The sequence below is a fragment of the Wasmannia auropunctata genome, unplaced genomic scaffold (assembly GCF_000956235.1).
Source record: "Wasmannia auropunctata unplaced genomic scaffold, wasmannia.A_1.0 LD336029.1, whole genome shotgun sequence".
NCBI classification, from domain to species: domain Eukaryota; kingdom Metazoa; phylum Arthropoda; class Insecta; order Hymenoptera; family Formicidae; genus Wasmannia; species Wasmannia auropunctata.
In genome coordinates, this window is record NW_012026861.1 from 1,032,694 (window position 1) to 1,055,446 (window position 22,753).

General features: G+C 38.1%; 1 protein-coding gene across 3 annotated transcripts in view; it reads left to right on the top strand.

The window, feature by feature from the left end:
- Positions 1-22,753, top strand: part of LOC105452573 (epidermal growth factor receptor) — a 153,008-nt gene that overhangs the window by 69,561 nt on the left and 60,694 nt on the right. The window contains exon 1 of one of the 3 annotated variants that reach the window (XM_011693802.1): positions 19,377-20,334. The exons of the other annotated variants lie outside the window; for them this stretch is intronic. The gene's annotated coding sequence lies outside the window, so the exon portion shown is untranslated. Of the gene's footprint in view, positions 1-19,376; positions 20,335-22,753 lie in introns of those variants that run through there. 3 annotated transcript variants of the gene reach the window in all.

Sequence of the window (22,753 nt, forward strand, 5' to 3'; positions counted from 1 at the left end):
TATCATAAACTTCCGTTAATGATAGTCCAATTTCGCTTCTTGTTCTTCCTGGTGACTTATAATTTATCGAGTTCGCTCAACCGACCTCGTTTCGAGACATTTCTAGCAGCATGCAATAGGTCCGGCATCATTGCATTCACCATTACATTCACCGTTTACTTGATTTACGATCATGAAATGTCGATGACTCCGATGTCACGATATCTTGTCGGCTGTGGAATTATTTTCTTCGATCTCCCGTTTTATCCGCGAAGAACAAAGTGTATTTATAAATATTTTCTATAAAGATAGTATCGTGTGTATGTTTAAAATTTATCAATGGTAATAAAGAGAATAGATAGCCTCTGCCTAGATTATATATATCTATACTCATAAAACTTATCTTATAACTTTACATATTTATGTTACCTATACCAATCTTGAAAAAAGCCCATTCTCAGGTATATACAATATACTATAAAAATTGTAAAATCCCATTTAATCTCACATGAAAATTTCGTACTTTTAATTCATACGTTTTGATTCAATGAATCGTGTTTCAAATTTCAAATATTTCAGATTATTCATTTAATAAATCGAAAAAATTCTGGGAAAAGATGACATTTAATCAAATATTTACTGAGATGAGATAAAGCTCGCATTATTTGCCAAAGGTAGTATAAATAATCAGGGTGGGACGCGCGATATCAGGAACACGACGCATGTAGGCGCATGTATGTACAGATTTTCTTGCATTTGATCGCGGTTTTGTCAGATGTATCATCTTCCGAAGGATGAATTACGGTCGCAAAAATGAAGCGAGGTGAAGGGCGAGAAGGACAAACATCAATGGGCAGCCGACGGGGACGTGTTTCAGCGACGTCGTTCCTTTTATTTTTCCATCGGGACGACTCGTCTACGCGAATACCCGCGCTTACATACCTCGTGGCGTAATAACAGCGGATACCGATCAGGTGCTGTTTTATTACCGTCCGACGGCTCGAAAGCTCCATCGGCTAATGGCTCGGGTAGACGATAATGGCCGGCTGCTGCAAGCTCCTCGTTCCTCCCGCCTCTCGTCTTCCCGCTCGCCGTTATTCGATAAGGCGGGACGGGCGGACCGCGGAATGATCGTCTCGACTGGGAATGATCGTTATTATCCGCGAGGAGAGAGATTCCGGCCTCCATTGGTCTTCCCTTTCGAAATGCGCACCCCTACGGGCTATGAAGACCCCATCGTCTAATTCGCACTCTATCGCACCCACGTCTCCCTCTCGACGCGCGCCAAGCGAGGAAAATCGCGGCACTCGCGGCGATATCGTAATTAACAACCTATAATAACGAATGATAATTTATCGCGCCGACATGCGGTTATTCGGTAAGCTCCGAGTGCGCCGATAATTTAAGCTAAATCTTAATCGCTCGAAGCAACAGTCATGCAGTGCGCTCCCTACATGCGAACCTGCCTTGTCGCGTATTCTTATTCGAGTTATATAACAATTTGAATCGTGCAATATTCTTGTTATTGTAGTTCATTCTTCTCAATACTTTCGTGACATTTTTGAGAAACTTAAAAAAATTTGAAATTATGATATATGAAGAAAACATAATTTAATTATTGTAATTTAATTCATTATATAGAGATAAAAGACGATATATGCTTTAGAGACTCTTAAAATGATAAAACCTTAATGTAAAATTATTCCACGTGTCCGACTGAAAATAATTGACATGCCTTACGTTTATAGGAGCAAAGCGCGATCAATAACCAGATATGATCTTTATATATCAAACAGATAAAGTTCAAAATTAAAGTTGTATTTAACTTCGAATATGCACTGTGTGTCAACGTCCTACATCACCTGATAATCTCTATTACACTCTCGATGCTTTTAAAACGCCGCATTTAATTAGCATGTTAATTATCGCAGCGTTATCTCCGTGATACGAGAGAGGCATCTCTTCTCTCACCGTTTTTTATGAATATCCAATCGGTCGTCGTATACCTCGCGAGCCCGTTGATTTCGCCTTCTGAGGCAATTTCGCCCGCGGGCACGAAACCCCAGCGGCACCGTCGAATGTCGAATGTAATAAATCGAGGCCATTCCTCTTCCTCTCCGCCGAGTGTCCTTGCCCGCTTCGGTACCGACTGTGACGCGAACGTTCCACCGTTTTCCGGGAACGTTGCCGGGCGAAGGTGCGAATCGGCGCGCAAACTAGGTGCTAGACACCCAGGTGCAGGTGGGCCGGGAAGGAAGGGGAAAAAAAAAGAAGAGGACTCGCGGAGGAACAAGGAACATTTACCGGGAACGGCGTTGCGCGAACGGCTATAGCGCTCGGCGGAAGGAAGGCGGCTGAAAAATCTTTGCCGCGACGCGATACCTATAGCTCGCGCCCACCTCTTACCGCGAACCGTTACGGCGGAGAGCCTTGGTAATTATCGTCGTGCTCGAGAGCTAACAATGCTGCCGACTGTCGAAGCCCGTGCGGTCTACGAAGCGCGAAGATTAGCCGTCGCCCGCTAAAAGGCGTTCGCCTGGAAACGGGCATCTCCGACGTGCGCGAAAGCGCGGACGTAGTTCGTGCACGCGCTGCGTTTCGCGTTTCGCGAGAAGAAACAGAAAGAGACGTCCTTGCTGGGAACGAAGCCAAACGACGTGAAGTATATCCTGCGGCATTATTTTCCACGACGCGATGTACTCGTTAGATTTTTGCCATCCACGTTCGCACATTACTTCGGGAATGCTGTCGGGATAACTATATACATGATGTTCCGCCGGTGTCGCATTAACTCTTAATGGCGAATTCTTCCCATAATTTAAAGTTGATTTTTTTTTCAAACGAAAATATCCAGACACGAATAATTATAGACACGAGGAATTAATGGCTAAAATAAAAATTCTTTTCATAACATTTCAAAGATATAAATAAATAACTGAACTATATCTTTTGATTAATTTCAAGTAAATTTTATTTCTACAAAATTTAATTTAGGATTTGTTTATAAAGTGTTAAAAATAACTATTTTTAAGTCAAATTCCATATAAACACGATATTGCTACTAATAAATTATAAAATAAAATAAGAAATGAATAGGAATAAATAAAATAGGAAAAATTGCAGGTACTTTATATTAATACAATAAGATAATATGATTACATAGTATAATATCATATCATCAATTAACATTAATTGCACTTTTCGCACTGTTTGCCAACAGGACCCGTCGTGGACATTAAAAGTGTCACGTTTCATTATTTTCCATCCTACCTCTTCATAATAAACGATAAATAAAACGCGGTAAGACGAGCAACGTCGAGCTGGCGCGATCTCTCATCACTCTTGTACACAATTTGCAATTTTAATGTCTGGTCAGGGATCCCTATGTCGCGCACGGCGCGGCGGAGGTAACTTCAGTGTGTAAGGATACGTAACTCGATAGGATAATAACGCGCGACTGATGCAGTCATGCAAATCAGCATTCAAAAGACACCGGATCCCACGCTACAAATCTTGTGTCGATTGGACAGCACGCGCAAGCCTCCTTGTGCTGTCTCGATTACGAACGAAATAATAATGTAATAATACTAAACAGAGATTACATAGTCGTGATGTTCATATATTACGTAGATACAATAGGATAGAAAATAAAAGTATAAATGCAAGTTGAACGTGTCTTGTTTCAAATTAATGTAAATTTAAAAATATATCTTTCGTTAAAAAATAATAATTGTTACAATAATTAAAAAGTTAAAAATAATATTAATTATACACAAAAATTTAATTTAAATATGTTAATATATATTTTAATCGTCATTTAACATTAAATTTAAATGACGATTAAAATGTTCAGAAAACTCTTAAAAATATTGCAAATTACACAAATTATATATGTTTAGTATATTTGTAAAAGAAAAATTTATAAAAATTTTGAAGACCCCCTCCCCCTCTCCCCATCATCTGACACACATTTAAGATTTTGAATGTATGGCAACGTATACACTGGGGTGGATTAAATTTCAATTTCTACGAAATCTACGAATCGTCTTAACACTGTGCTCACATGAGTCTCACGTATCGCTCGTGCCACCGCAACCGCAGTAGATTGAACACGCTCTGCATGCGCAAACTCCCCCCCCCCTATCGCGTGCACGGTTACCATTATCAGGCTAAACAAGCTGTAAACAAAGGCATTTCATTAAGATAATGACAATGCTGGAGAAACGTTTCATGAAGTGAGTGCCATCCGATCGTGCGGCATCTTCCGTCTCCCCCGGCTTAATTTCAACACGAACGCAGGTGGTGCGTCATTATCAGTTATCACCTTAAGAACCGTAATTACATTAAAATATATGTGTGCGGTATATCTCATTAAGCCGCCAGCAGGATATTTAACGGTTCGAAAATACGGGAGTATATTCATCAGGCTGTATCGTTTCCTCTACGGTCAATTCGTCGCATATACGCCCTCCGTGTGTTTATGAGAGGGGAGGGCTTACATAATATTTGAACACGTGACTTGAGACGGGCGGGGGACCCAACAAAAGTCACTGTGGACAGCCGCGGTTAAGCGATCATGGTATATTTGTTTTTTTCATCTGGCGCGGCACATAGGTATGTATAATATGTGCACATATACATACATTCGATGGCACGCCATCGCGGCCATTTTCTCGCGTATGACTTCTCCATTGGGGATCGGGCGGGCTATATACGTGGCTCCGATACTGTTACGTCGCTACTCGTAAAGCAGTCGATATTATTCCTATACGTACGACGGCAGTTGCGCTATGTTGACATTCCATTTCTGAAGTTATGACTGGCATCGCTTGTTGCATCCGTATTTTTCCAAATTCCATCTTTATACCCGATACCGTTCACCGAAGTCTTTTGTTGTCTGTATAGCTTCAGGCTTGTCAGACGCATCCCCCGATATTTGTCATTTTATACTTTTGTAGCAAATATTAAATTCCTCTACAATTCATTATCTGCAATTAATTATTAACTATCAAATATAATAATAAATGTTCAAATAATTATATGCGGTTGAAAGAATGCGGCAATCTCGAGACACATATAAGCCGAATAAAAAAATAATTTTATAATATTGAAATATAATTAAAATAAAATGCTATTTGAAAATTTTTTTAACAATATTTGTACAATTGTAATAAGCAATGTGCCCGTGTTTTGAGGTAAGAATGATTGTAATTCCACAATATTGCATTTGAATAGTACGAATATGTTTGATCAAATCAGTTTACAGTACACGGTTTACAAACGTAGGGAAGCATAGAACCAATTGCAAACAGGAGCGAACGCGTGATATCAGGAAGGAACAACGATTCGCAATATTTGACTTGAACATATGGCTAGAAATATTGATAACGTTCGCGCGATAAAACGCCATCCAACAAGAAACTGCGATTGGTGCAACACTCGATACGAAATGCAATAACCGTTGCAGATAATCGAATTGCACGCAGTTGTGTTATCGTCAGGTATACTACAACATTATTCCGGCAAAGTGCAACGTAAATCGTCGCACACAGGTATATACGTGTGACGATGTGTTTTGAATTATCGCTATAATTACGAAAAATTTATGGAACGGATATAAGTACACGATATTAAATTAATAATTCTCCCAGCGAGAAATGAGAACAAATTTTCTTGTCATAGCACATTACGCTTCAATTTATGAAATACATCTAATGATGCCCTAAGATACGGAGGATTGTCAGATTTTATGAGATGAAATAATCTCTTAGTCCGAGTTGCGTTGATTTGCAACAACGCCAATGATAAAATTTTAATTTTTGTTTTTCAAATTAAAAGACGACGCACGCATGATTGAACAGATTGCATCGCATATCTAGCAACGTTTGGGAAGTTCTCATAAACTGTTACAAACTTTTGCACCTTGGCAATATTTATATAGATCTTATATTAATCCATACATACATATAATACATATAATATCAATAATTTCTTGTAATTTTCTTAACATAAATATATAATATTATATACTTTTATGTTAGTTGTATCGTACAACATAATTACAAGTCAAATGTAAGTCAAAATTCGATATTATTCTACGGGAAAAGGAACTGAATTAAATCGTCGTGACCGATCTATACTTTAGTGACAAGTTGAAGCGCATTGCGTCTGTGATTAAATTAGCTCCATCGTCACGTTATCTTGGCGACGCGTTTTATCACGTTTAAATATTGATGTGCACTTCGAACGTCGTCGAGGAAAGGCTGAGAATATCGTGCATTTATCACCTCCCTATAATTTCATCACGCCCATAAACCATAGCGTATAAGAGTTTCTCTATATCGTTACATCCCTCCGTACTCCAATTTTGCTACGTGGTCGAGAACGCTCGTATATTCATGATAGACGTTTTCTCGTGTGCACTCGTAATGCGTTCATGAACTACGCCAGATGTTGTGGAAAAAAGATATGCGAAGAAGCGTACTTGCTCCTATATGCATTTTCAAATGGAAAATTGGATATTTAAATCTATGTTAAATTTAGTCTCTATTATGACAGTTTTATTATATTCTCTTTGAAGAAAATAAGATAATTATTGAAATGAAACTTTAACTGCGAATAGGTTTCTAAGAAGAACCTAATGATGTCTATGGTATAAGCTTCTGCAATTCACTCGTCCTCCTCTCCTGTAAGAGATAGCGCGTGCGAGATATTCGTTTCATGAACTGCAACGATGATGAAGTCGCTTGCAGACCAACCGTGCGGATAGACTCGCGAGGGAAAACGACGAGGGAAAGAAACGTTGCAAGAGTGATGGAGAGGATATATGTGCGCGTAATCGCGTGTATATGGCCGCGCACGAGTGTATATATCGGGTGATCTAAGATTCATAGCGAAACATTCCTCTACGCTGAAGACAGCGAATTATATAACGACAAATATTTTAAATATTTTAAAAAGTACAAATACAATTTATTGAACAATTAGATTAAACTACTTTTTTTATGCTGCTAAGATTGATAAATAATACCTAAGACACTCATCGATACAGAAAGATATATCTTAATATTTTCAACAATTTTTTCACAGTAAAAATTTTATGAAATGATTTGGTAATGTAATCTTGTATTTTTTGTAAATATTGCTAAATTTTTTCATAAATTTTATACTTAAAAAGTACTTAAAGACACTTATTATTTAACAAATTAGGCGATTTATTATCATATTATTATTTATTATCACATCAAAAATTAGTATCAATTTTCGAACGATTAAATTGTTTCGTAGATTTTTTTTAATCCTCGGATACCGTACTCTTCGGAGGACTGTCATTGGATTATTCTGGATCCTTCTCTATTAAATAATCAAACAGTTTGTCCACATATAAATATAATTCATAAAGCAGCAATAAAAAAAGCAATAGTTTACGATTTTTTATACCTTTATAAAGAGGATATATAAGTAATTATTATAAATTATTAAATATTTTTTTAAAACTAATGAATATGGAGTCTCAAGCTGATCCAGCCACTGGCAGCTAAGGATTTATGTAGTAGTACTAACATTATTTTATCCTATTTTTTCAAAAAATAAACAGAAAATTAATAATAAAAAATCTTTCCAGTGTGCAAAAAAGAAAAAAAATCATCTGAGTATCTTACGTATTATTTTACACAACAGATGACAGATAAAAAATTAATGTGCAATACGTACGTGCATTATTTAAGGCATACCATCGGCCTGATCACCCTATACATACGACGTGCTTTATCCGGTGGATATACGGCGAGCAACCGGCGATAAGGCGCGGCTAAACCCGCCCAATCAGCTATGTTTCACGGTACTCGCGACATTACCACTTTATATCGCCTATCGTTCTCCATATATATTTGCCCGTTCCACGTGCGTGCACGCCGTCGCCGCCGCTTATACATTCGTGCACACGACATATCCCCGCGGTCGTGTGGGTGCGCACACTTTCGCCTGGGATACCGTGCACGGGTGTGTAAAACGTAAACACCGGGGGGACCCGATATCGACACGCCACGGCGTGCCCCCTGCTTTATGGTATCGCTGATTCCGTTTCGAGAGAGGTCGAGCTTTACGAGTCGCCCCGTCAGGAATTTTATTCTCGCCGCTGATGTCCCGCGAGGATTAATGTCGCGGCGAACGCGCGATCGTATTGTTACATGATGGATTTCCCCACGACGAGTGGTTGCACGAGAAAATAACGAGCGAACTATAAACTGGATGTGGCGAAGCGATCGAGTTTGGCGTGGCATGTGGCACATACCAAACTATATGGATGCAGTTTCTACAGACAGAATAATTCCATACATAGCACAAGTATTGACGTGTTATTTATATTAATTTATATCGTAAGATGTAATCATAACGAAAGGAATACTGTTAATAATAACGCATTTCTATTTATATGCAATTATGCGTTATTCAATTGTCACAATCTTATAAAGATAGAGCGAGTCTAATCACGTTGGGTGCGGCTCATAGTGCAACAGTTCAAATTATCAAATTAACAGCCAGTGTGGCAATAAATAACAACGCGGTCATGCAGAAAGCACAGTACGGCTCTTGCACGTTCCTATTTCACCTAAATTTTCCATGCAATTGCAGAGCGATAAATCTTATATTCAGCGCTCTCGTTTGACACGTTAGCTTAATATATCGCAAACGTTTGTCAATTTCATTAAAGTAACTCCCTCATATAGCTCCCATCCCGTCCACTATCTCCACCACCCTATTAACTGTTAATCGTGAGAGACGTTGGTGGATTACCGGTATGTCGAAATCACGGTGAGAATGAGTGCCACATGTGGCATGGGACAATTGTAAAATGGCCGGGTATTGCCTAATCCAACGTGTTCCCGATTGCACGCCTATGCAACGGAGCCCCCTCCCCCCCTCCTCCCCGCCCTCGTGTGGGCGATCTCAGCTAGACACCGCTCGGCTAGGCACCTCTCGCGTTGAGTCAGCAATTCCTGACATAATAGCGATCCTCGTCGTCGCGAGGCGAGTGTCTCCCTACCGTGTCCATCAACTCCGTGTAGCACCGTTAGGCCGCCGCAACACGGTAGCAGCGACAGGATTCACGTGGCCGTGACACAACATAGGGAAACACTCCGACGGGTATCAACTTAAAACTGGCACAAAGCCAGGTCACGACCGAGTCTGAATTCTAAAGTTCAGGCTATTGCCGAGATTGCTGCCCTACGCTTGCCGCCGTCGAAGTTGCGTCCTCATTGCTAACAACTTGGTTTTGAACCAATTTGAAATCAGACAAAAAAGTAAGAGCGATTGCGATAAATTATGATCAGTTGTTAAAAAAAAATTTGTCTGTTCCATCTATCTTTATCGAGAATTCGAACTTTTCCAACCATTATTGAAGAATAATATAATGAATATATTTTCTTGATATTCTTAATATTCTTAATATATTCTTAATGTATATTTTTTCTTAATTGACAAATTTGCTGGAATTAGAATAATTGTTGCTTATTGGAAAAAAAATTTTGTTTGGATCTTTCTGCAAATTCGCATTTTAACAAATTACTTGTAATGATCGACAGGGCACTAATAGTTGTTATTCGATATGCCGAGCACGAAGGGATCACGGGAACTTTATGGATATGATCACTGTTCGCCCTGTAGCTACTCATGCACAAGGTGTAGGTACAGGTTGATCCTAAATCTATATGATAGTGCTAAGCACTGCTGTATCATTTCATCGAATATTCAGCGATTAGATTTACTACCGTAATTTTATAGTTCTTATTATATTTTACTTGAATTATTTATTATATATTTGATAACATATCATCGTTACATGGTTACATCATCCGGCATCATAAATTTTTTTCCTATACTAAAACCTCTGTAGTAATATCTGTAATATATTATACTAAATTGTAAAGTTAATTTACACTTTAACATTTTAATTATTAGTACACTCAGTAATATAGTAAATCTCAATGTCCTTGATTAATAATAATTACTAAAAAATTACTAAGAAAAAACTTTCAAAACAAAATTAATATAATATTAATTACATAAAATTTCGCTTCTTATTTTGTCGAGAAAAAGTACAGCGTTACACATTCTGTCGAAACATTTTAACTGTTAACAATCGAACATGGAATTCCTCGAGCTCGTATACGATAGGATGGCAAAGAACGCCTTCGTGTTTCGCCTAATGCGCGATGCAGTAAGCCGCACGAGCACGCGAGTTACTGCTGATTAGAAATGCATTCGCCCGACTGGTTCCTCGATGGTTCGCCGGCATGCACAATACCGAGTGCAACAACGATCGTAGATGCCGGAGCCAAGTTGGCGGACCATCCGCGGCATTCGTGCAATTCGCGGCGTGGGAATGCAATCGAGAGTTAGAAATGCCGATGTACCGCGACGATATCGACGCTCGTTGCAACCTGATAATCTATACTGGTGGTTCTTCCAGATGTAAAGGTCAACTGAACGATGTATGACATTTGGCAATCGGTCCAACGAACCTCTTTTAAAAATGGCCCTGTGAGAACAATGCGTGATGCACAGCAAAATCACATATGTACGAAAACTTTTGTTTTAAAATTATTTCTTAATTTAAATAACATGAACACAAAATCCATTTTTACCTTCAAATAGTGCATAATTTTTTCGAATGCAAATAATTCTTTTTTAAATACATTTTTCACTTATTTCAGTTTAGCTATACATGTATTTTAACTTTTTTAAAGATAAATTATGCAAAAAATTTATACTCATATAATAATTATAAAAAAAATGGAGTCAATTGAACTGTCTGAGTTTCGAGAAACACATTTCTTGGAGTCCCGATCGAATTTTGAACGTGCTGTACCCTGAGACCAAACGCGCAAAGATAATCTACGAGGTTCGATTTCTTGGTATCCTCGCACCTCCGATGCCCAAAAAGAACCCCGCGGTGCCTTTAAAAGAGAAGGAGGAGGCTGGGGAAGAAGGACCTTGTGCAAAGTTCCCGCGCGATTTATCCGCGCTCTCTTTACGAAATTCTCAGGGGTCTATAAGAGCTATACGCCACGAGATGTGCCAAGATACATACCGCACGCGCAGACGGGTGAAACGTAATGATGCAGCCAATCTGCGAATGCATACGTGCGTGCCGTGTGAGGTACGAGCGTGCATACGTGCGTGCGTGCTGCGTGCGTGCGGAGAGAACCATACGCACCGCGGGCGCAGATAAGGACAGAAATGGCGGCAATTACCGTAGCGGACCGATGGCACGAGAGAGACGGCCATATTCATCATCCGAGGTCATTTGAATACCGCGGTGCCGAGAGGAGAAACGAGACGGGACGATAAGAGAGGACGGACAGACGGGAGAAAGGAGGAGAAGCAGGAGGAGGGAGAGAAGATCGTAGGCTTCGGCGAGGTAGGAAGACGCGAGAAAGAGTGATGTGGAGGGAGAAGGAAGATTCCTTCGTCCAGCATGAAGCCGACGCTGAAGGAAAAGAGAGAGGCGATGCACATCGGCCCCGGCGGGGGCGAAGGAGGGAGGGTGGGAGGAGGGGAGAGAAACCGGTTACAGAAGAGGTAAACACGCGAAGGTGATGTTACCCTCCGTTCCCTCTCTTCGTCACTACAAAGTGCCGAGAGTCTTCGAGGATCTGGAGTGTGACGTTCCTGAAAAGTCAGCTGCTGCGGCGAGGAAGAACATGGCGGACGCGACAGGGCACGCGCGATCTAAGCTCCTTTCGTATCAATACACGTCGCAGGGTTGTTCACCTGCCCCGATATTCAACCTATTTAATCGTATTTTCAAAAAGAAGGCATTAGAGGCAGGAACCAAGTTAATGACGGATTAATTAATAAAATCATAAATTTTTAATATTTTTAATATTTCTTTTTTCGCGAATAATAGTTGAAGCATGAATCACTGTTTGCTTCGTAATTACATAATCGTTTTTGCATATTGTCTTGAGTAATCATTTATTTATAATGTAAATTATCATGTAAAGTATTTTTATTTGCTCGAATTATCATTCAATTTGTTATGTAAAAGGTAAGCATGTTTTTTCGTCTATTTAAATCGCCTTCCTTAAAAAATAATAATAATTGCCAAATTCTGCTAAAAAATTGGAAATTTTGGATGTTTGTTTATAATCGTGAAATTTGTTAATTTACCGTGAAGTCTAACACGTTCCGCACCTGAGAATAATTGATTTGTGTCAAAAAGAACTGCCATGAAATCACAATTCCGTTGGTAGCTAATTGCCAACTTGTCGACAGCACCGAATCAAAAGTTAAGGTTTCTCGGTTGAGCGAGATAAATCTGCTGACATATTGATGATCGCATTGCTCGATTCTTGCTCGGGCTAATACCCAAAAAATTTCGAAGTCCGGCTCGTTCTTTCGATGTAATCGTCAATTGAAAGAGAAGAGAAGAGAGAGAGAAGAGAGAAGTATCTTCCTTGCTGATTTTAAAACCGCGCGGACTCCGAGGCAAAAAGCCGCTCCCCATGATGCCGTGTCGTATGTCCGAGCATGTGTCAAGAAATTGGCCCCATGACGCAAAAAAGATCGATAGTGAGGAAGCGGTTTTCGCTCGGAATCGTTTTTAAAGAAGCTAACGTTAAAAATAGCTCTTTGAACTTTTTCACCTCATTGAAATACATTGCCGCTAACACCCTTGATAATACCATTTGTAATTTAATTCCATTTCCTTTATTAACGTTAAAAATTCATTAATTTTTTAAAAATTTAGAATTTCACTAATTTTTTGTAATATCAGTTTATAAAATTTTACAAAAAAAATTAGTACTTGATATTTTTAGGATTAATATTTATTGTAAAAGTTATATAAATAATCCGCAATCTTATCAGCTCTTTAAAATTGCAATGTTAATACCTGTTACGTGTTACCATTACGGTGACCCATGCTGAACTTTCATTCAGGTGGCTGTTTAATATTTTGAGTATAGAATAATTTTCACGTGAAGTACCATCGATGGTACATGCGGCCTGACAAGACAGTCGTAAAAATGTTACAACACAGAACATGTAAAAAGATGCTTTTGCTTTACATCAATGCGAATGCATTGATAGTATTCTAAAATATCTCACTGCTGATTGCTCAATCTGTAAAATCTGTCGATAAAACAACCAAAATAGTTTCAAAAAGAATGCAATGAAGAATTTGACACTGTCAAATGTCTCATTCGAGTTCCAGCAAAATTTTAATTCTGTACACTGATATTGCCACGAAATAATATTTTTTCGCGCGGAAAGTCAATTTTTTCGGTGAAAAGTTTGCGCTTTGCAGCAATCCGGCGTAAAAGAAGTAGCCACGTTCTTTTTAATTGACATTAAACGCGCTTGTTATGAATATCGGTAGCGCATTCTCATCGTGCTACCGATATTCATAATGAGCGTGTTTAGTGCCAATTAAAGCGTTTATCGATCCAAGCTTGCTGTCGATTTATTAGGTACGATATCACGATCTCGATACGGAAATGCCGCTCGGCTGCCTCTATAAATAGAGTCTCTTAACAAATATTGATTATGAAGAAACCGCAGTAATATTTATTAGGGGTTCTCTGCGGCTCTCGATCCAGCTAATGGTCGATGGGACGATCCTCGATGCCTTCGTAAGGACGTCTTCCAGATGTCTTCGTCCTTAAAGCGGCGTGCTTTGTAAAAAGAGGCGCCGGTATATTTGCCTATTCATTTCCTTTCCGCAAATATTGATCATTCGTAGGACGTATGGGAAGCGGAGAAGACGACTAGAAAGATCCCACTAACAATAAGTTCTACGTTATCAACTGTTCCATCGATTATTAGAGGACACATCTGATTACATTTCTTTTATCTTCCTTTTCATTCGCAAAAAAATATTGGATATATATATTTTTAAAAATATAATTTTTTGTAGATGCGAAACACAGATATTTGAAAGTTGAAGAAAATTAAATGATAATAATTTACATTGTATTGAAACTTTTATTTACAATTATTATGTTAAGATAATTTTACACTCTTGAAGAATTTTTAAACTTGGAAACATTTAAGATTCGTTAACGCAAAAATTCATTACATCATATTTCTCTGCAACGTTGAGTCGTACCGGCCCGAAAGAGAATCTTTCTTCTTTGGAAAATAGAAATTTCCATACGGCGCCAAAATGTCATAAATACAGCATCTTGTTGATCTTTCGCTTGTATTCGTGATCTCCCGCATAGCAAACAATATTTGCCGGCAACAGTGCAACAGACAATTTGTTTTCGTATAAGCCGGCGAAAAAAAAACAAGAAGGTTAGCGTTGACGAAAAGCAATAGGAACGATAAAAGAAGAATGGATTCGAAAAGGACGGAAAGAAGAGGGATGATGCACCCATAGACTTCCATAGTATATGTATAGAAGTTTGTGGATGTATCACGTTATCCTCATGGGGCATTCTTTTGCGCAAACCTGTGTCCGGCTTGAAATATTTGATCGGTCTGTAACTCAGGAATGTATACGAGAGATTATCTCAGGAGCCTTCACGCGAGAGAAACGACTCACCATTTTTCCTTTTATTTTTCAGTAATGCAAAACCTAATTTCAAATAAATAATTTCTGCAGTATTATTATCAATGAATTTTCAGAGGCGAATTCCAAGAATCAAATATATCTCAAAGAATTTTGATCCAATGAACGACAAATCCGACAAATTAATAATAATAATTAATTCAAGTAATATTTTCTATTGTATTTTAAAATAACTTTAATACAAATATCTTTATGTTTTTTATTGTAGTCTAAAATTGTAGTCTAATTGTAGTCTTGTACATCAAATTTCTCTGGTGATATTTATAGTAATATTTTGATTCCACAAAAAAAAGTAAATGTTACACCAGAGTAGAGAATTAGAGAACGGCATTCCGTGCCTTTGCAGCAACTGCATTGCCGTTCGTTATCGCGTTAGTATCCTTAATGCAATAAGACGTTGCCCCATAAATCCCTTACTTTTTGTCTATAGTCTAAAAGAGCGATATCGTGCGAGTCTGGGTTCTAAACTTGATTCAGGGAACTTTTTTTGAGCCCTGAAGTAGCGGCGCCATTGCTCTCTGAACCGGTATTCTCTTCTGGGCAGTATTTTAGTCGCTCTATGCCCATGGTGTACCCAGCGCCTAAGTCCCATGGGGGGAGTTACCTGCATCAACGACGAGAGAGCCGCGGTGCGAGATGCCTCGAGGGCACTTTTGCCACTCTTCGTGTTCTCGTGCCACGCTCTCGTGGTTCAACAATGGATCAGCATGAGAGATACCGCAGACTGGGTCCATAAGGATGCGGATATAAGCTCTATCTGCCGTTCTCTTGAAACAAAGCATCCAATCGATGCACTCTTCGATCCGTGTCATCGCGCTTAGAAATATGAGATTTTGCGAATTTTATCTTATTGAAATTACAGAATAAAAAAATGGATTATTATATTATTAAAAACTGAACATTTTTTTATACAATCGTGTCTCTTTTCTTTCACAAAATTTTGATGAAAAGCTGCTACACACACACACACACACACACACACACACACACGCGCGCGCGCGCGCGCACAATCGATTATCATTCCTCAAAGTTCTAAAGAGGAGTATGTTGTTTTTATCGTACACGATAACGTGAAATTCCTCGCGGTTGTAATAGGAATGCGGAGAATCCAACGTTCCTTTGAGAAGTTTCATAGAGCAGGATTACAAGTAGAATTTTCTGTAAATTGAAACACATACTTTTCCTCAGAGACAAAAATATTTCTCTCTTTCGCAACAAATATTATTGTTAGGAACAGATTCTTTCAATATATAATATCATAATACATCTTCACAGTATGGATCATCAAAAAACATAATGGTTCTGACCTTCGTACAGTACATTTTGAAAGGAAAGAAACTTCTTTAACATCGAAATTTTAAGCCATTGTTGTTAGAATAGCCAGATTACTTTGTGTGAAAACATAGCTAATTAATATTAAGCAATAACCAAAAATAGTGAATTCACCTGAAGAGAACAATTGCCATGTTCCGTCGAGTTAACGCTGCCATCCATCATCATCATTTAGTGTTACAATTAAGGACGATAAACTTTTGCAACTTTTACAAAATTGAAAGCGTCTCTTTACATTTGCAAGTAAAATTTTACTTTTATTTTCATAAGTATTACAAAAACGTCATAATGAAATTACTGTAAACGGAGTTTGTATGTTTTTTTCATATTCTTTTTTTACAAATTCTAATTTATATAACAGTATTTCTCTTTTTTTTTATACCGCTTCTTCTACATTACGTCACGCACGTCTTTGTGGCGCACGGAGAAGCACGTTTGTTTAATCAGTCATGTAAAGCTTTAACAGAAATCCCGCAACGTCGTTAAACAACGGGCAAAGTAATTCCTCGAAAGAGTTCCATAAGAAGAGCATGCGTGGAAGCGAGAAGTTCTTAGGTATAAACGAAAGGATGCATGATCACCAAGTGGGGAGCAAGGCAAAATGGATGATGGCGAGAATGTGCGAAAGAGGAAAGCAAGTAGCTAAATTTAGGTCCACGCGCACTCGTGACTACTTGTTGATTCTTGAAAGAACATATGATTGCCTTTTGATCCATTATATATATATATATATACTATAGATTTGTAATAAATCTTGATAGAGAGAAAGAGAGAGAGAGAGAGAGAGAGAGAGAGAGAGAGAAATCACACCTTAAGCATTAAATTTTCTAAATGTTATATGAATCTTTCTAAAATCTTTCCAAAATGTTATATGTTTTTTTTCTAAAATCGGATAAAAATAATCTGATAAATTGAGTTTAAAATTAATTTTGATTTATATTAGTGTATTTTTCATAATAGAGAAGTACCAAGCACTAAGAAACAACAACAAAAGTACAGTTTTTACAGAATTGCCGTTAGAGTTATATCCCGCTGATATTTCACCGATAGGGAGTCCACAGGGAATAACTACGATCCTAACCAATACTTCAACTTTAGATACATTTTTAAGGAAAACTTCAACTTTTCAGGTATCGAAATTTTTGATTATTGTTCCTGGGTCGTTACGCATATTAAACTAGTCTGGCCTGTGCGTCCGTAACAATATAAGTTTTATGTGATCTGTCGGTGCTAAACAATATCACGTGGATACTCAAACCACTTGAGGTGAACAATAGACGGGAGTGGTGTCCCGCAGACATACGGCGCCGAGGGTGAATCGGGATAGTTGCTTCGGAGGACCGCCCCAAGTTACAAAGCTATCGAGAGGGAATGGTCAGGCACCTGTTGAATACCAGCATCCCTTGTGAAATCTATAAAGATAGGGTATCCCCTGTCATAGCTGGGGTTGTGCAGGTCAGGTTTATTTCAAATCAAATTAACACGATTGTAAATCAGGGGTATCTCATTTATCTTCCATAAAAAACATAATGTCAAAAAGTACAATAAAAGAATATGGTTGTGTTACATTGGAGATTATTATCGAAATTACTTTGATTACAAGTACATATTTTCATGTTATTTTTATACTGTATAATATATATTTTTAATAGTATAGCATGTACCGTTTTTATGGTAACATGTAACTTAATAAGACATTAATAAGATAAGTAGATTATAATCAAAAAGGTATCACACATATAGATAGTAAAATAAAGTTAATATAATACTAAATTTTATTGTAATGTATTTGATTGCTTTTTATCAAGCAATCGATAATGTGAATATCTATGAGACTTATCAATCTTGCTTTAAATTACATTACCTTGCAACCTACAAACAAACTTTGAACCGTCTATCTAATATGCAATTTATTGAACATAATCGTCGGCATTTTTTTCGGCTGATTTATAAAAGCGAATGAAGAAATTGAATAAATGCACGTTTGCTCTTTTGCGGAATATCTCTCGACAAGAACATATTTACGATAAAACAAGCGTGTACGTCGTGAAAAGGGCAAACGGTCGTTGTACTCTTCGTGTTGCCGTAATTTTTGAGATGCAACGACGAGAGTTCCTTCCTCGAAGCAACTCCGCGGGAATGGATTCTTCTTGGAAACCGAACACGATGTATTTTCACGCCTGTCTAACATGGCTTTTACGTAACTCGATTACAGATTCTTACTAGTACTCTCCGTGTATCCGATTAGATATACACTGCAACTATGATATACTACTTAGAGATCATCATTTTTATTCTAATTATTACATCAAACGTTTTGATATGTAAAGGCAATGGGAATTAACTGTACATTCATTTTTCAAAATACGATACAAAGTGAAATTCTTTATTTCTCCGTAAATAATCAATCCAGGTAGTACGAGTAGCTTATTTTATCTTGCAAACTTTATATAGAGATTAATAAAAGATTTAATAAGAACTAAATTACATTTATTATATGTGATGCTTTTATATTACATATATTGGTATTATATTAAAAACAAATATTTAGAAGCAATAATTAGAAGCGATACGTATACAAATAAATTATTGCTTAAAAAATAATTTGCAGAATATAAGTTTTAACAAAAATAATTTCGTTCAACGATCTTTGATACCTTATTATAGATTCCATAGTATTCTATTTATAAAAAATGTAAAATGATTAAGGCGCGAACATGTTGTCATCTTATCATTATTTTTTATAAAGGCCCACTCGATTAATTTAATATTGCTTGGAACACTTTTGGAACCGCTCATCATCATCAAATTAAACACTTCCTTCGCCGGAACAGCATCTGCACCCCCGACCTTTCCATCTCCGCGGCATCTTCAGACTCTCTCTCTCTTTCTCGTATCCTTTCCGCGAGCAGAACACATGCTTTTCTTGTTTCTTTTGGTCCAGATGCATCGCACGCAACCCCTCAGGTGTGTGGAGCCTCCGATGAATCTTATGCGCGGTATCGCACGAACGTACGAATGTATCCTACACCTACTACTGCGAGTCAGGAGCTTTAGCGACTAGTGTGCGTGTGTACGTGTGGTGTATACCTGCGTGTCGTACCTGGATAGAAGAGCAAAGTAGGGGAACTGAACGTTCTACGAGGTAAGACGAAGAGACGGAGGAGGTGCGAGAAGGAGGATGGTGGGAAGGCTGGATGGGGGCGAAGGTGTGCGAGGCGGGGAAGTTAAGAGCTGTCTTCTGCTTTGCGGCGTTTTAGAGTGGCGGCACGGTGGGGCGAGAGGGACCAAAGAAGCCCGACGGCGGCAAAGGAGAAGGTGCCCTGCCGTGCCGCTGCGCCGATGATGATGACGACGGTGGTGGTAACACGGTGCCCGGTGGTGGTGGTAGTAGTAGAAGGTGGAAAGGGAGGGAGAGAGTGAGAGAGAGACGGCGAAGACGAGGCGCAGGAGAGGCGAGGAGAGAGAGTCCTGCTCAGCGTGGACCTGTGCGTCGTTGCATGGCCGACCTGGAGACTCGCTCTCCGCAAGGTGAGACGCGCGGACCAAAGAGCAGGCCTCGAAGGATCGACAGGAATTCTCGTGAAAGCTGACTCTTCCTCTTTCGCATGCCCACGATCGCGCGCGTCCGTGTGCTCTCCTTCGGCCACCACTGTCAATTCTTCTCTATCTCCCGCGTCAACTCCAGCTTCTCTCTTCGCAATACCAACGAGTGAGTGATCTATATTCTTTTCATTCGTGAGGGAATCCCCCGACTTTCCACAAAGTGCTCCCGATACGGATCCGCCGTAGAAGTGAGATCAGATCGTCGTATTATTGGTGAAAACACATCATTCCTGAACAGAATTAAAACGCGTGTGCTTATCCTCGGATTCATTGAAGCTTCTATAGTGGAGATACCTCAGATAAGAGTGAGTCTTAAACTCTCAAACAAATGTTTATTGGACATCTTCGTGGAAGTGACTTCAGGACGCGAAATGCGGAGTCGACACGTTCGTGATAACGTGTGCTTACGTTAGAGCTGTAGCTTATCTGGAGCACATGAAACCGATCCCTCGTGCAGCCGCGATTTCATATGCGCGTATCCGCCAAGAGAAGTCTGCAGCTTTCATCTGCACGTCAAGGTGCCTGACAACTACGATTGGTGAACTACGATGTCAATTGCCTCGCGTTACGAAATCGATCGGTAGGATATACAAATCGATGCATCCTCTGGAGCTGCTTCGCGAGATCGTTCGTCGGAAGGTGAACAGTGTGTGTTTTCGCGTTAAATCAACGATAAATTCGAATGCCTGGTGCGCGTGAGTGTGTACACGTCGCTAACTCAGAAGACTCGCCTCGAAAGTAAACGTTGGAATTTCCTTTCGGAGTCTCTGCCAAGAAACAATCACGTTCGTTTCGCCTTGGATTTATCTCACAGGCTACATGAATGTTAAGCTGAGGTGAGTGAGACGCGATTTTACGCTAGAAATTTGCGGAATCGCGCTGTCAATATATCATCTGCCATGTTTACGCGCCAAATTGCCGACGAGCGCGGAATGTTTTTACCCTCGCAATGTGATTTCGCTACGACACTGACCGCAAAATCGGCTCCATGACACTATCTTTAACACATGTCTAACACGTTTTAATTGCAAATAGGATAGGTATTAAAACGTAAAAATTTATTTTTGCCGTTCGGCACTAAAAATATTCTTTTTTGACAAATGTGATTTTCTTGTCCAACAAATAGAACAGCACTTATACTCTTATGTTTGGAATGGATTCATCATCCCTCTCTAAATAATAAAGTGCTAGAAATACACTAGTGAAATTGTCTGGAGTTATATATGGCTGGTAATAATCTTTTTCCTGTAAGAATATTCTACTTATTGTTTTCGAATATTATTTCGATTTTTTCTAACAAATTCATTAGTTCGATCGAAAACTCCTCATATAACTGTACAAGCAAATAAGGGGACTGTTATTGGATTTCTAAATATGTTTCTCTAATACGTTTTAATTTTTTCTGAATGCTTTACGTGATGAAATAACGATTTTTTACAATTTACAAATAAACTGTGTTTAAATGTCACAAAAGAAATGAGTTTTTCTCAGAATCTCCATTAGAAAGGTTCGTAAAGATATTATGAGACTGAAAATCTTGAAACTAGAAAAAAAATATGCCCGTTTTTACAAAAATGTTTAGGCATTTAATTTTTTTGTAATGAGTTACCATCACAAAAAATGTCAAAAATGTCACGTTGCTTGGACTACATAAAATGACATTCATATAAAATGTGACATAAAATCATCAAGTTTATATAATACCTATATACCTTATTGAAAAAAATCTACTACCATCATTTTATTAACATAAATCTATATATAATTATATAATTATAAAATATTTTTCTTTTTCAAGACTATATTTTATTTGTTTATTTAGTGTTGAACGAATAGGTATTGTTATTATATGCCATGTACTTTACATGATAAGTGCGTAAAGAAGTAAAGTATCATGTATAGATATATTCCGCATATGTAATGTGTCTTTCATAGTCCAAATAGATTAGATAATGTACTCTATATTTTCATATATCTAGAGTTACAAGAAACACTTTTAACCGTCCGATCGAGACTTTCGTTACATGTATTGCCTAACTTTATAACACAAATAAGTTCAATTGAATTTCTATTAATTTATTCTATATGCTCGAAGTTTTTCAATATACATTACAGCTGAATAAATCTATCACATATATCATGTGTTATTAAATTTAAATTAACTAAGTTTGCTAATATTTCTCACGTCAGTGGTATTTCTTAAGACGAACCTAGCTTTATTGTCAAAACAAGTTAAATCGTAAATCATCGATATATACTTTGAAAACAAAGTTCTTATAGTCAGAGTTTTTCAATGTTTTTCTTCATAAATTTAAATAAACAATTCAAACGTAATGTCGTACATCAGAAAGTCTGTGAGTTAATCAAATCTAATAATAAAAATCTAAAAGCGTGAACTCCAAAAAATTATAATTTACACATGACTTTACAAAAATTAGAGAATATTAATTTATTATATGCAATATTTTAAAATATATTAATAAATAAACTGTTGATGCATAACTTGTAATATACGAAAAATTTTTGTATATGTGAAGATATATAGAAACATGTTACATTATTAAATTATTATTTTTATTATGCATATAATAGAACAACAGTTATAGGATAACATAACATACACAACATAATTATGCAATTTTTATTGCATAATTATTATTATATAATAAGAATACACACTTACAATAGAAATAATCATACAATTTTTATTATATAATTATTATTACTGTATAATAAGAATAGCCACTTTGTGTCGTATCTTGTATTAAGTGAGACTGTTGATCTTTAAGGCTACAAAAAATTATCATTTTTTCGATGACCTCAAGCCTGATTCTTAATAGATGATTACTGGGAAGAATTTCTTCTGAGAGTACCTCTAGTCAAGCTCTCAAACGTATATCTGACCGTTTGTAGATACCCGACTGGGATATCTCTCTCTGCCTCTCTTTCTCCTCTCTCTCTCTTTCTCCGCCACTTTTGAAAATGAAAGTTCACGCGGGGCCTGCGAGGAGCATACGAGTCTGGAATTTCTTCCTCAGGGCCCCTGCGGGACCTCCATGGCCTAACGTTCGCAGGATCGTTAGTATCCACTGGAGAGTTGAACGCTGGGATAAGAAGCTGCGTTGGCGGCGGACGCCTGTTTGGAAAACATCGACTGGCGAGCATGTGACATCTGCTAGCGCGCACCATTAGGTGTCTTTCAAGTTTCTTCGTTGGCCTGCTTCTCTATCGCGAGAGACTTTTCTTCTCCCCCCC